We start from the raw sequence: 13,128 nt of genomic DNA, 5'->3' as shown, positions 1-13,128 counted from the left end.
TGCCGCCGAAGAGCCAGACATGCTCCCTCTCTCCATTGGCAGTCCCAAGCACCTGCTTGCAGCGCTGGTGCCGGCCCTGGCCTCAGTCACCCAGCAGGAGGGGAGCGGGGGGAACCTTACTCTAGTTCACCAAGAGAGAGGGTAGTCAAGCACATTGAGCTCTGAGGCTTTGCAGCAAACCTACCAAGAGGTCCACTAAGATTTGAATCCAGATTGCAGGATTCAGAGTCCAGAGTGCTGCCCATTACACCATGGGACCTGCTGCTAGGCCCTTTTCTGGACCCCTGTGACTCTCAGCTGGCTGGTTTGCACTCTGCACTTATTGCTTCCCACCAGCAGCTTCCTCTCACGGGACTCTCTCTCCTCCTCCAGCGACTGTGGTCCTGCTCTACCGGATCCCCGGGTCCTGCCCTGAGTCCCCACATCCCCCTGCTTTGTCTCCATTCCCTACAGGCTGCAAAAATGTCAGGGGAGGCCGCCCCCTCCCTTCACTCGGTGCTCCCGCTCATATCGGCCAGCTGGAGCCTCATCTCCTGGAACTCGGGCAGCTGTCGCTTGATCCGATCGTACAGTCACACGCTGACTGGCTCCCCTGCCTGGATGCTCTTGTGGAAATCCCACAGGCGACGCTGCAGGACTTGGCACCACTGGTTTCTTTAATGTTGCGGTGTTTGCCCGACCGCCGGAACAAAGCCGCCAACTCCTCCCACACCGACTCCCACCAATCCTCCTGGTTACCATAGAACCCTCTGATGCTTTCCTATTCTGCCAACACCGCCAGGCCTCACCCCCCTGCTCCTTTATCTTGCAAGCTCTGGATGTTCAGCTTCCAATGTCCTCTGCCCTGGGTCAGGGACAGGGGTGGTTCCAGCACCAGTGCCCCAAGCGCGTGCCTGTGACAGCAACCTGCAGGGGGGGCGGGCTGCTGGTCGCTGTGAGGGTGGCAGTCAGGCAGCCTTTGGCGGCGTGCCTGCGGGAGGTCTACCGGTCCTGCAGCTTCAGCGGCAATTCGGCGGCAGGTACACCGAAGGCGCGGGACTGGCAGACCTCCCACACACATGCCGCCAAATCTGCATTACCAGAGGATCTCCCGCAGGCATGCTGCTGAATCCGCCTTGCCAGCAGACCTCCCACAGGCATGCCACCGAACCTGCGTTACCAGAGGACCTCCTGCAGACATGCCGCCTAATCTACGTTACCAGAGGACCTCCCTCAGGCATGCCGCTGAATCTGCGTTACCAAAGGACCTCCTGCAGACATGCCGCCGAATCTGCGTTACCAGAGGACCTCCAGCAGGCATGCCGCCGAAGGCTCCCTGACTGCTGTGCTTGGGGTGGCAAAATACATAGAGCCGCCCTTGGTCAGGGAATTGCCCACATTGAGCACACGGTGAAAGCTGCGTGATCCGAACAGTCCATTGGCACCACCCTGCACTGGGTTGTCGACGTGCTCTCCTTCACAGAAATCCGGTCAGTGTGACTCCTGGCCTGTCCCCCAGAAAGGTGTATCCCCTCTGTGGCTGGAGTGAGCTCCTCTGACCTCACTACAGACCTGTGCCAGGTAGTGCTCATTGCACAAACATTTCCTCTGACAGTTGGGAAAACGGGACCAGTGGTCCTCAGGCCAGCTGACACAATTAAAATCCCCCCCTGCCCAGACCAAACATCGTGTTGTCCAGAGGAAGGGAGCTAGTCCCTTCCATTGATCTTCCCGTTCACGCCTTAACAGGGAACCATACACACTTTCCACAGAGCACAAAATCTACCAGTAATGCCCTCCAGCACCTTCTGTGAAAAACAAGACTACAACCCCATGGTTCTTCCCTGGCCAGGAGGACCAGAGAGATGGGCCCTTCCTCCAATCACCCTCTGCCCATCATGCTACCCTAAAGTCATGAATGTGCATGGCACTGGGCATCAAGCACCTCCTCCTGGGCCCCCAAACCCCTGCCATCTTCCACATGGCCACTTTTACAGATGCCCCTTCCCTGGTACTGCCCTTGCTCAGCTGCACAGAGGAGTTTTCATCCCCAATCCCTGCCTAGCAGCCCTCTGGCACCATTCCTGAGGGCTGCCTTGCCTCACTCTTTTCCTGAGATATTGAGAAAGACAGCTCTCATCCTTAAAGGTCAGGTGGGCCAACTAGCAGAAGAAGCCCACACTATCTTTTCCTACTGCAGAGCCCAAGCTCAGGGACTCACCTTGGGTGCAGGGACTGCTGTGCTCCCAGAAAACAAGCCAGCACTGCACAAAGAGGGATCAAAGGGCCCACCAAAGCCTGGGATTGAACCAGGGACTTTTAGATCTTCAGTCTAACACTCTCCCAACTGAGTTACTTTGGCAGCTATAGAGCAGCATTTTGGCCTGTTGCTTCTCTGCCTGGGATGTTTTTGCAGCAGTTGCACACAAAAAGGACGTCATTGTGAGCAGCCCTTGAAGGCAAGAGTCACTTTTGCCTGCCTTGCTCAGCTTGACTTGCTTCCTCACCCTATTCCTGCCTGAGTTCCGGGTTGACCTGGTGGCAGAAGAGGACTGGGGGCCAGTGGCAGGGGCGGCTCCAGGCCCCAGCACACCAAGTGCGTGCTTGGGGCGGCAAGCCGCGGGGGGGCGCTCTGCTGGCGCCGCGAGGGCGACAGGCAGGCTGCCTCCCACAGGCGTGCCTGCGGAGGGTCCGCTGGTCCCGCAGTTCCGGCGGGCCTCCCACGGGCGTGCCTCCAAAGCCACGGGACCAGCGGACCCTCTGCAGACAAGCCACCGAAGGTAGCCTGCCTGCCATGCTTGGGGCGGCAAAATGCCTAGAGCCGCCCTTGGCCAGTGGACCGTGGTGAAAGTTGAGCTGGACCCTGAGCTAGACTAGCTAACTGTTGGTTGCATGAGAGACACTGTCCCAAAGCAGGACTAATGCTTAGAGCTGGTTATCAGTGATTTCAAATCTGTTGGTCTGCAGCAAGACTCTCCATTGAGTCTTAACCAGCTCTGTTATTACACAGGGAAGAACAAAAGAGTCAAATGGTGCCTGGAACCCTTAGGAAGAATCCACCCCACCAAGTACAACACTTGTCGCTACCTGCTCTCAGCTGCACTGAGAATGTTTTGGGGTCACTCCTTGCCTGTATCAACCTAGGGGGTCTTGGAAAATTATAATTAACAGGTGCTCCAGTGGCGCAATTGGTTAGCCCACAGTACTTATAGGGCAGTGCTGAGAGGAGCTATGCTGAGGTTGTGAATTCAAACCTCACCTGAAGCACTGGTTTTCATTAGCCAAGTGGTGTCACTCCCTCATTTGGCCCTGTGGGATGTAAAATTCCAGCCCTGGGACACTGAGGAGGGGAGGAGGCAGAAATGCCCCTTTCACTTATTACCTCCTCTCCAGAGCACAGGTGAGAATCTACAATCCTTTCTCTCCCCCAGCCCCTGTGCCAGGATCCCTCAAGCAGAGCCTGGAGTCCTGCCCCTGGCGTCTGTACTATTGACAAAGACTAAGTGACAGGGACAAAACACTCAAATCCCGCCTGGTGCGGGGAGCCAGGTTTGCTCTTCAAATTCTGTCGTTGGTACGTTTCCAGGCCTGGGAATGTCCCACAACAGCATTTAATGGGAAGCTGCCTGCAGAACAGTTACACTGCACAGAGCTCCTGTGGAGGAGGGGTGGGAATTAGTAACATTTTGAGGATCGTTTAGGAAATGAGCCTTTGCTGACAGGGTTTGTCTCTGTTCATATTTCACCTTCAGGTGTTATGTTGAGGGATCTTTAGTGTATTTTTGTGAGGTTAATAACTATCTCCTCAACTTTATTTACTCAACTTAAAAATTGGTGTCACCTGATTTTTGCATCTCCCTGTGACAATACAACTGACACGTGTGGCTTTCTACAGGGGGTCATGATGTTATAGTTGGAGAATTCAGTCTCTGTACTTCTAGAGGAGGGGGGTGTTGCTTTTTTACAGCTGCCTCACGTCCAGGCACACTGGGCTATTAGCTGCACCCACTGTCTTTGCCAGGGGCCCCTGCTGAACCCTGGGCGGCTGCACTGCCGTCCTGGGGTGACTCTGCAGGGGGAGAAGCTGCTGTGGAGCAATGTCGAGCAGGTGCAGGAAGGAGACGGGGTCACTATTCACATTCTGACCTGCACAGTTTTCCAAATTTGGGAATAGATTCATAGATTCATAGACTTAAGGTCAGAAGGGACCATTATGATCATCTAGTCTCACATCCTGCACAATGCAGGCCACAGAATCTCACCCATCCACTCCTGTAAGAAATCCCTGACCTATGTCTGAGTTATTGAAGTCCTCAAATCGTGGCTTAAAGACCTCAAGGTGCAGGGAATCCTCCAGCAAGGGACCCCATGCCCCATGCTCCAGAGGAAGGCGAATGTCCGAGAACAATTCTAAGGGGAAGGTGAATGCAGAGCAATGACACTGGCGTTGCCCAGACTTCCAATGGGGGCAGCGTGGAAATTAATAATGGGAAGATCATTTGTGAAATTAGTCGTCACTGACAAGATTTGTCTCTGTTCCTATTTCACGCTGTGGTGTTAGTTAGAGGAATCAGTACAGATTTTTACTATATTAATTAAACACTTAATTTTATTTACCCAAGCCAAAAACTTAGTGTCACTTATTTTTTCTCTGTCCTAGCAAGAATGAATTGAATGTTGTGACTTTCTGGAAAGTGCAGCGAGATTAAATGTGGGAAATTCAGTCTGTGTGTTTGTGAGCTGATGTTTTCCTCTCACAAGTCAGTGCCTGCATTGAAATACCAAGAGGGATCTAAGGGCTGGTGTACGCTGGGCACTTCACTGGCAGAGCGACGTCTCTCAGGGTGTGACCCACCCCCAAACCCATAGAGTTAAGGTGACCTAAGCCCGGGTTAGATAGTGCTAATTAAAAGGAAGAATTGTTCTGTCTATGCAGACATTACACAGATGGGAAAACCCCACCAGTCACTGTCTACTCCAAAGTGCTATAGCAGTGCCAGAGCAGCATTTTAAGTGTAGACAGAGTGAAAATAGATCTGGCTCCAGTTTGCACTGTGGATGCTCAGGAACTAAGCCTACAGTAATAACAACAACAAGCTTTCGTAGTTGGCAGGATTTGAACCTGCGCAGGGAGACCCCAATGGATTTCTAGTCCATCGCCTTAACCACTCGGCCACAACTACTTGATGCATACTTTTTTTATTACATGATGATTCTGTTCTCACTGAATTGTCACTTCAAATTGCTCAGACCAGCTTCCCCAGCACACTCATGACTGCACATCAGTGTAAGTGTGTCCTTGGGTGAACAGTGAGAATTCCTGCCCATTTCCCTTCCGGCTGGAGCAGGATGAGAGTGTGTCTGTGTGAATGACATTGCTGTAGATTGTTGTTCATTCCCCACTCTGACAATTCAGACAGTCCCTTTCCTAGTCAAATCTCCAGCACATCGTTCCAATAGCAGGTGGCAGGATTTCTCTGGGGCACTGAAATATTTCTGGGGGCTGGTGCGTGAACTCAGCCTTGCATTCCACCCTTGATGTTTCATGGACTAACTACAGCAGCAGAAAGAAAGAGCCGAGCCAATATCTCCCTGGCAGGGATGCAGGTGCTACGTCCCCTCTGTCTGACCATCGCCACTGCAGGAGAGAAGGGTTCACTGGAATCGAATGCCCTGGCTCAGAGCAGAGACACAGGAAGATGTTGCTGTTCATGGATCTGTGCAAAGGAAATTGTGTCTCTGTGTGAAATTGAGGCGGGAAATGAAACATCCACATGGTGGCCCAATGCTCTAGGGAATGTGGGTGAAGGACTCGGGCTGAGAAATGATCTAACAGGGGTTTGTATCAATTTATTGCCCCGATTAAAATCTATGGCTAAAAGGCAGCCACTGTTGTTAGTACTTGTACCTGTGTAGGGACACCCCAGTGGGTGTCAAGTCCATTGCCTTCACCAGGGGCAGTCAATTATTTTATCAAGGTACAAATTTCTTGGCGAAGGCCTAGACTCCAGAGAAAACAATACACTGCTGATAAGAAGAAGTACATAAAAAGATTTTGCAGCCACCATGGGCATAACTATGATGTGTCGTGTTTCACTCTTTATACCTGGTGCCACCTCCTTTCCCTTTAGCCTTGTAGTTGACCAAGGGCAAAGCTGAACATCTCCTCAGATACCAGGGAGTGTTTATGTCCATTCCTGTGAGCTACACAGGGGTTTGATGTTGCTGCTTTCAGTCCTCCGGCTCTGCCGGGATAAGGAACAATTCAGGCTGTCACTGAACTGAAGGAGGAAGATCAGTTTGTGACAGGGAGAGGGACGCCTCCTCTTAAAGGTGTTTGTCTGGCTGGCAGCCCTGGTCCCCAGGTCTCGCCCGTGGGGCTCCGGCAGTTTTGGGACCGGGTCACTCCCTTGGCCACACCGGCCACCCCCAGGTGCTTCCCCCCAGGGGCCCCGTCAGTGCAGCGGAGCTGAGCAGCATCTGCCTGCTCGTTCCAGTGGCTGCCGGCCCCTCCGCATGGCAGGGCAGGGTGGGTCTGTACCTCCGCGCACTGCTCCCGCCCCGAGCCCCTGCAGCCAATGGGACGCTGTGGGGATGATGCCTGGGGGCAGCAGAACATGGAGGCCCCCCAGCCTGCCCTGCTTTGGAGCCCCAGGTAAGCGCCACACCCCTGACTCCCTCCGAGAGCCTGCAACACCATCCCCTCCCCACATACCCCCTCCTCCCCGCAAACTCCCTCCCAGAGCCTGCACCCCGGTCCACACACGCCTGCCCCCAACTCCCTCCCACAGCCTGTGCCCCCTCCCTCCACACAAACCCTCCCGCCTGCCCCAATCTCCCTCCCAGAGCCTGCACCCCCACCCCTCCTCCTGTTCCCCCACCCCCTGTCCCAGCCCAGAGCCTGCACCCAGCACCCAAACTCCCAGAGCCATACAAGGAATTTTTGTGCCCGAGGCAAGGGCCAGCTCCAGGCTCTTTGGCTGCGGGTCCTTGAGTTCCTGTCAGAGGGAAGGACCTGCCACTGAATTGCCACCGCCGCTTCATTCATCCTTCGGTGGCAGTTCAGCAGCGGGTCCCTGAGTCCATCTCGGAGAGAAGGACCCACTGCCGAATTGCTGCCGAAGAAGTGGCAGCAGTAGAGCTGCCGCCGAAGTGCCGCTGATCGTGGTAGAGCTGCGCCCCTCCACTTTGCGCACCCGAGGCAAGTGCCTCACTCGCCTCGCCCATGTTACAGCGCTGCAAACTCCATCCCAGAGCCTGCACCCAGAACCCCTACCCCACCCAAACTCCCTCCCAGAGCCTTAGGCAGGTGGAGGGTGGAGTTTTGGGCAGTATGAGTGACATTATTGGCCCACTGGGAGGACTGGAGGACTGGCACCGGCCCTAAGGTAAATTGAGGTTGAGACCCTGCTTTAAGGGATTGGAGCAATGCTGGAGAGACTGACGGGCAGGGAGCTGGGGAGCTGTGTGTGCTCCAAGGAGAGTTGTTGTTGTGCTCTGGTGACACAGAGCGGGGGTGGGGAGTTTGTAAGCTGTGGTGTTTGTACAGAGAGAAAGTTTACTAACCCCCAGGTTAAAAACTGGCCCTGCTCTGGGCTATACATGACACTCTTTGTTGAGAGTATAGCTCAGTGGGTGAATGTTTCGCTGCAGCGTAATGGCTTCCTAGCTCCAATCCAAGTGATTCCCTTTAAAAACTTTTTCGAATAAAAATCGATTTCCAGACCCATCTCCAGTATGTTCAGGAGTTCTCTGAATGGGGGCGGGGGGTTGAAATGAATTTAAACTCTCAGCATTTTCCTGTGCAAATGAATAAAGACCTAGCAGAGCTGTCCAGCAGCTGAAATCAGTTCCAGTCCTCGGCGTCTCTAAGAGGGACACTCGGTAGCTGAGGCATGTGGGACACCTCTGTGGTGAGGACAGGTGAAAAAATGCTGGATTCAATGAAAGGTGAGACCATAGGAGGGGAAGGTCAATGGCAGCACCACACAGGGTCATAACACTCAGACACGGGGCTTCACTGTCACTGCCCCTGTGTTTTCCATCATTTCTATCCTAAGGAACACACCCTCCCCCTCCCCCACACACTGTCACACACAACCTTCTCCCCTTGAGCCCCATCCCACCCCTACCCCTCTCCCCCCACACGCCATGGGACACAGCCTCTCGGTGACTCACCCAGATGGGGGCTTGTCTCTGCATCTCCCCAACAGGGGAGCAGAGAGCCGAAAGGGCCACAGGAGACCAATGGAGCTAGGCAGGGATAGAAAGGACTTCCCCTCCGTTCTCTTCTCTTCTCTTCTCTAGAGTCCCGTTAATCTCACCCATGAGACGTTCCAGCACCGGGTGGGCTCAAAGCACCAACCTTCCCCTCAGCAATGGAAGGGGGAACCAGCTCTATCACATGGAAGGAGGCTCCCCACCTCTGCTGCTGCCATCCTGCAGCCTTTAATATGGATTTGTTTTAGCTAATGCAACCCCCACACTCCACTAATCCATCCATGAAACATGGAGACAAGCTCTTGTAGGTAGTGTCCAGTGGTGCAGTGGGTTAGTGCCCAGGACTTGCAGAGTAGGGCTGAGTGGAGTCATGCTGCGGTTGTGAGTTCAAACCTCATCTACAGCGCTAGTTTTCTTTAACCAAATAGCTTCTGCCAATCATTTTGCCTGCAGAAAATACAATTGCAGCTCAGAAGACACCGAGGTCCCCTTGCTTTACAGAGAGCAGGGCAGATTCCACAGATCTACCAGGCTCTGCTCTCCACCAGCCACCTGTGTCAGGAGGGGTCAGGCAGAGCCCAGAGCACTGCCCCCGACTCCCCCTCAGTCTTTGTTCCCCAAACCACCTGTGTGCTCACCCTCTTCGCTGTGAGACTCAAACCCTGCCTGGCTTTCTGTATGTCGGTGTGGTTTTCGTCTGTTGTGTTGATGTGCATGTGGGTCCTGTGTGATTTTGGTGGATGCCTTGTGTAGTTTTGTGTGTGTGTGTGTGTGTGTATGACTTTTGCATGCAGATTGTTTTTTGCTAAGTATTCTTTTGGTATGTGGTTTTTGTGCTTTCCTGTTGTGGGCTTTTGCTGTATTTTTGGTGTGGATTTGTTCTATGTTTTGTGTGGCTTTTCCCTTATGCACTGATGAGCTGCCAAAATAGTAACAACCGGTTCCCTCCTTCACGAGGGGGTCGTGCCCCATCCAACCCCCCATGTTTTTTGACACCCCCCCGGGACCCCTGACCCATCCCCCCCTTTCCCTGTCCCCTGACTGCCCTTTGCAGCCCCATTCAACCCCTCCTCTCATTCTTGATGGCCCCCCGGGACCCCTGCCCCATCCAACCACCCCTTCTCTCTGTCCCTGAGTGCCCCCAGCACCTCATCCAACCCCTGCTCCTTCCTGATTGCCCCCCGGGATCCTTGCCCCCATTCAATGCCCCTGTTCCCTGCCCTCTGACCGCCCTGACCCCTATCCACCCCCCCACAACCAAACAAATACCCCCTCCCTGCTCCCTGCCCCCTTACCACACTGCCTGGGGCCGGAGCTGTGGGGCCCGACTCCCCGGGCCAGGCCGGCACCGGGGCTAGAGCCGCGGGCCCCGACTCCTCGGGTCGGGCTGGCACCGGGGCCGGAGCCGCTCTGCCGGCACCAGGGCCGGAGCCTCGGGTCCAGAGCTGGGCTGGGTCCGAGCCGTGCAGCCGGAACCAGCCCGAGCCAGGGGTGCTTGGCTGGGGCACTCGGCCGGGGCCAGGGGGAGCCGTCCCGCCCGCACCCGGCTTACCTGCCTGTTGCTGCTGCTGCTGCTTTTTTCAGGCTTCCCGTGAACATTTGATTCGCGGGAAGCAGGAGAAGGGGAGGAGAAGGAGGGCGGATGATTCAGGGGAGAGGGGGAGGTGAGCTGTGGCCGGGGGCCGGGCAGACAGCTGCCCGAGCCTTTGTTAAATTTAAAAGCTTTTTAGAACCGGTTGTCCTGGAACAATTCTAATTTTAAATTTAACAACCGGTTCTTGCGAACCGGTGCAAACCGGCTGGAGCTCACCGCTGTGTATATGGCTCTGTGTGCTGTGTGGGTTTGGTTTTTGTTTATGTCTGTGTGGGCCTGTGCAATCTGTGATGTTCTCTTTCTCTCTATTTGTCTCTCTGTTTGTATCTTCATGTGTAAATTCACTGGAACTTTTCAAACTCTCCACAGCTTTGCCAATTTTCACCAGGAATTTTACTCATTAACAAATTCTCACTTGTTCCCTACCAGTTGGTGACCATCGCCCCAGGGGCCTGTCAGTCTCAGGGTCCTGATTTCCCATTGACCCTTCCCCCTTCTACTGGGACTGGGAACTGGCCAACAAAAAAACCCCACTCAGATTTAGTAAAGGGCCAACAGTCCCCTTACACAAGCTGGGCCTGTGAGGGAGGGAGAGCTCAGTGGTTTGAGTATTGGCCTGCTAAACCCAGGTTTGTGAGCTCAGTCCTTGAGAGGGCCAATTAGGGATCAGGTATAAAAATCTGTCTGTGGATTGGCCCTGCTTTGAGCAGGGGGTTGGACTAGATACCTCCTGAGGTCCCTTCCAATCCTGGTATTCTATGATAGGGTCACCAATGTTCAGAGACACTAGCACAGGCTGGGCCCATGGTGTAATGGTTGGCATGCTGAAATCTGAGTTCAAATCTCAGTGGGACCTTGTGGTAAATCCCTGGAGATCCAAGTGCTTTCCTGTCTCCTGCTGTCTAAGAATGAGTTGTTTACCTTGTGCTGAGTGACTCATACCCACTGGAGCCAGGTCTTTGGTTGGAATGGGGTCTAGAAGTGGCTATGGTTTGACTGGATGTTTGGGATTTCTGATGCCCACAAGTTTGGCCGTTGTGCTTTCTACCACACTTTTCCTCTTGCCCACATGGCGCTTGAAGAAAGGAGTGTCAGGGCCAGGTTTCATAGTCAGGGAAAGGCAGGAGGGAGGAAGAGTCCCAGGCTGGAGCCCAGCACCTCTCCTCCTCTGGGCACCTAGGACAGAGGTGGCTGGTTCTGACAGCTCCAAGGGAAGCTTAAAAGCCACAGAGCAACCAAGGGCAGGGCAAGAGGAGGGGAGAACCATGCCTATGCGTGGCCAGCAGACAGCCACAGAGACACCCAGCCAGGCTGCTCCCTGCTCCCTGGCATGCCAAACCCCCACTGAAAACCACCCACAGCCAGCAGCTGATGCTTTGTGGCCAACATCAGAAGATGGTAGGAAAGCAGGGCCAGCCCCCCTGGTGGGGCCTCTTACCATTCCCACTCAAAGTGCTGACTTTGGCAGTGGGGCAGGAGATTTTACCCCAAGAGGCTTTTCCCCAGCTGGCGAGAAGCAGAGAAACACCCAGGCTCCCAAGGTGCTATTTAGCAAGTACCGTCCAGCACAGGGACAGGTGCACACTTGGAAGAGGGAAACTGCTCCACACGCTAGCCCGGGCAGCCGCCCATTTTCTTTGGCAAGTCAGGAAGGGCAAAGGTGAGACTGGAAGCACCTGGGGCTCATGCCCCAGCCTTTGTGACACCCAACCCCCACCTCCTTCCCTGGGCTCTAGCTGAAGGCAGAGCATTGGCCTGAGCGGCCTAGAAGAGGTTCCAGCCCTGAAGGGAACAGGACTATCAGGACAAAGGTAAAATTGCACAAGCACAACCACGAAAGGACTCGAACCCTCAATCACCTGATCCGAAGTCAGACGCCTTATCCATTAGGCCACATGGTCACAGGAACAAAAAGCTTTCCAAGCAGTTATTTGGAAAAGGCAGACACTGTGTTTCTCAGGTCCTCTGCTGAGTTGGGCCGATACTCTCTGGGTACAAGAAGTCGAGTTCCCAGTGAGATGTGAGACAATTCTCTGGAGCCAGGTACAGGACTTTGGCAGGGAGGCTCAGGCATGAGGGATTGGGGTGCAGCGGACAGACCGGCTGTCTAGGTGCTTAGATTTGGTCTCACTGAGGAGGAGAAGGAGGAATCCTGCTGACAGGCAGTGGCTGTGGAGAAAAAGTGGGATGTCCAGGCTGCTCAGGTCTCCTTCTTCCAGCTCCTCATCTGGCTGAGCTGCTCCACTGGCCTGGACAAGTCCTCTGCATGCTCAGCAAATAGCTCAAGAGCCATTTCTGCCCAAACCTGTGCTGGCGGGTGAGCTTCTGTCTTCCCTGTCCCACCTGCGCTAGAGCAGACCACTAGATTGAGAGAGACAGTCAACAACTATTAAGGCTAAGATTATATAAAGGGGGTCACAGAATTTGTGACTTTCAGAGATCTCAGTGACATTTTCCACCTCAGCAAGACTGGAGCTGTCGGCCGGTGGGGGCCGCACAGCTATCAGCCACCAGTGTCGGAAGGGGCTCCAACAGGCCCATGCCACCACGGATGGACCCCACAGCTCTCAGCTACTGTGGGTGGATCCCAGAGCTCCCAGCCATGGCGGGTTGTGCCGATCGGGTGTCCGCACTAAGCTCAGCATCAATATGGTGATCCCGGGGAAGCTTGGGCTCCCCAGGTTGCCTAAGGAGGGGTGAACCGGCCCAGGTTGGGAACGGAGCAGGTCAAAACTCCCGTGCTGATCAGTAGTGGGGTCGCGCCTGTGAATAGCTGGTGGAACACGCTCCGCAAGGGACGTGGTTAATTCCCCATCACTGCCCTGTGTAAATCAAGACCGCAGCTCTTGCTGCAAGGACACCTGGTGTCCCTGTTCCCCCTTCAGAACCTCTGGTACATGGTGCTTTCCTCCTCCCAGTTCAAGATCCCCATCATGTGGGTGCTCCCATCCAGGATCTCCGGTGGGTGTCTCTGTCCCCCACCCCGTGAATTAGCTCCAGTGTGTGGTTTCCCCTGCCTGCCCCATCTGGGAACTGTGGGTGTCTCTGTTCCGCTTTTCAAGATCCGTGTTGCAGGGGGGCATCCCTCCCCCCAAGTCAGAATCCCCATCGTGTGGGTGCTCCCATCCCCCCCTCCAGGCTCTGCGGGGGGTTGTCTGTATAAAAAGAGACTGTGTCTCACCCAGGCTACACTGCAGGGGCTATTCACAGGTGCAATCCCACTATTGATCAGCACAGGAGTTTTTACCTGCTCCGTTTCCGACATGGGCTGGTTCACCCCTCATTAGACAACCTGGGGACCCCAAGCTTCCCCGGGATCACCATATCGATGCTGA

General features: G+C 54.6%; 2 non-coding genes across 2 annotated transcripts; both read right to left on the bottom strand.

The window, feature by feature from the left end:
- Positions 1-2,268: 2,268 nt before the first annotated feature.
- TRNAF-GAA lies at positions 2,269-2,341 on the bottom strand. Its single transcript has one exon. It is a non-coding gene; the product is annotated as a tRNA-Phe (tRNA).
- Positions 2,342-5,080: 2,739 nt separating this feature from the next.
- TRNAS-AGA lies at positions 5,081-5,162 on the bottom strand. Its single transcript has one exon. It is a non-coding gene; the product is annotated as a tRNA-Ser (tRNA).
- Positions 5,163-13,128: the final 7,966 nt, after the last annotated feature.

Source organism: Mauremys mutica, unplaced genomic scaffold (genome assembly GCF_020497125.1).
Source record: "Mauremys mutica isolate MM-2020 ecotype Southern unplaced genomic scaffold, ASM2049712v1 001324F_np12_obj, whole genome shotgun sequence".
Taxonomy (NCBI): domain Eukaryota; kingdom Metazoa; phylum Chordata; order Testudines; family Geoemydidae; genus Mauremys; species Mauremys mutica.
Note: the sequence above shows the minus strand (reverse complement) of the source record. Positions and strands in the feature narration are given on the sequence as shown.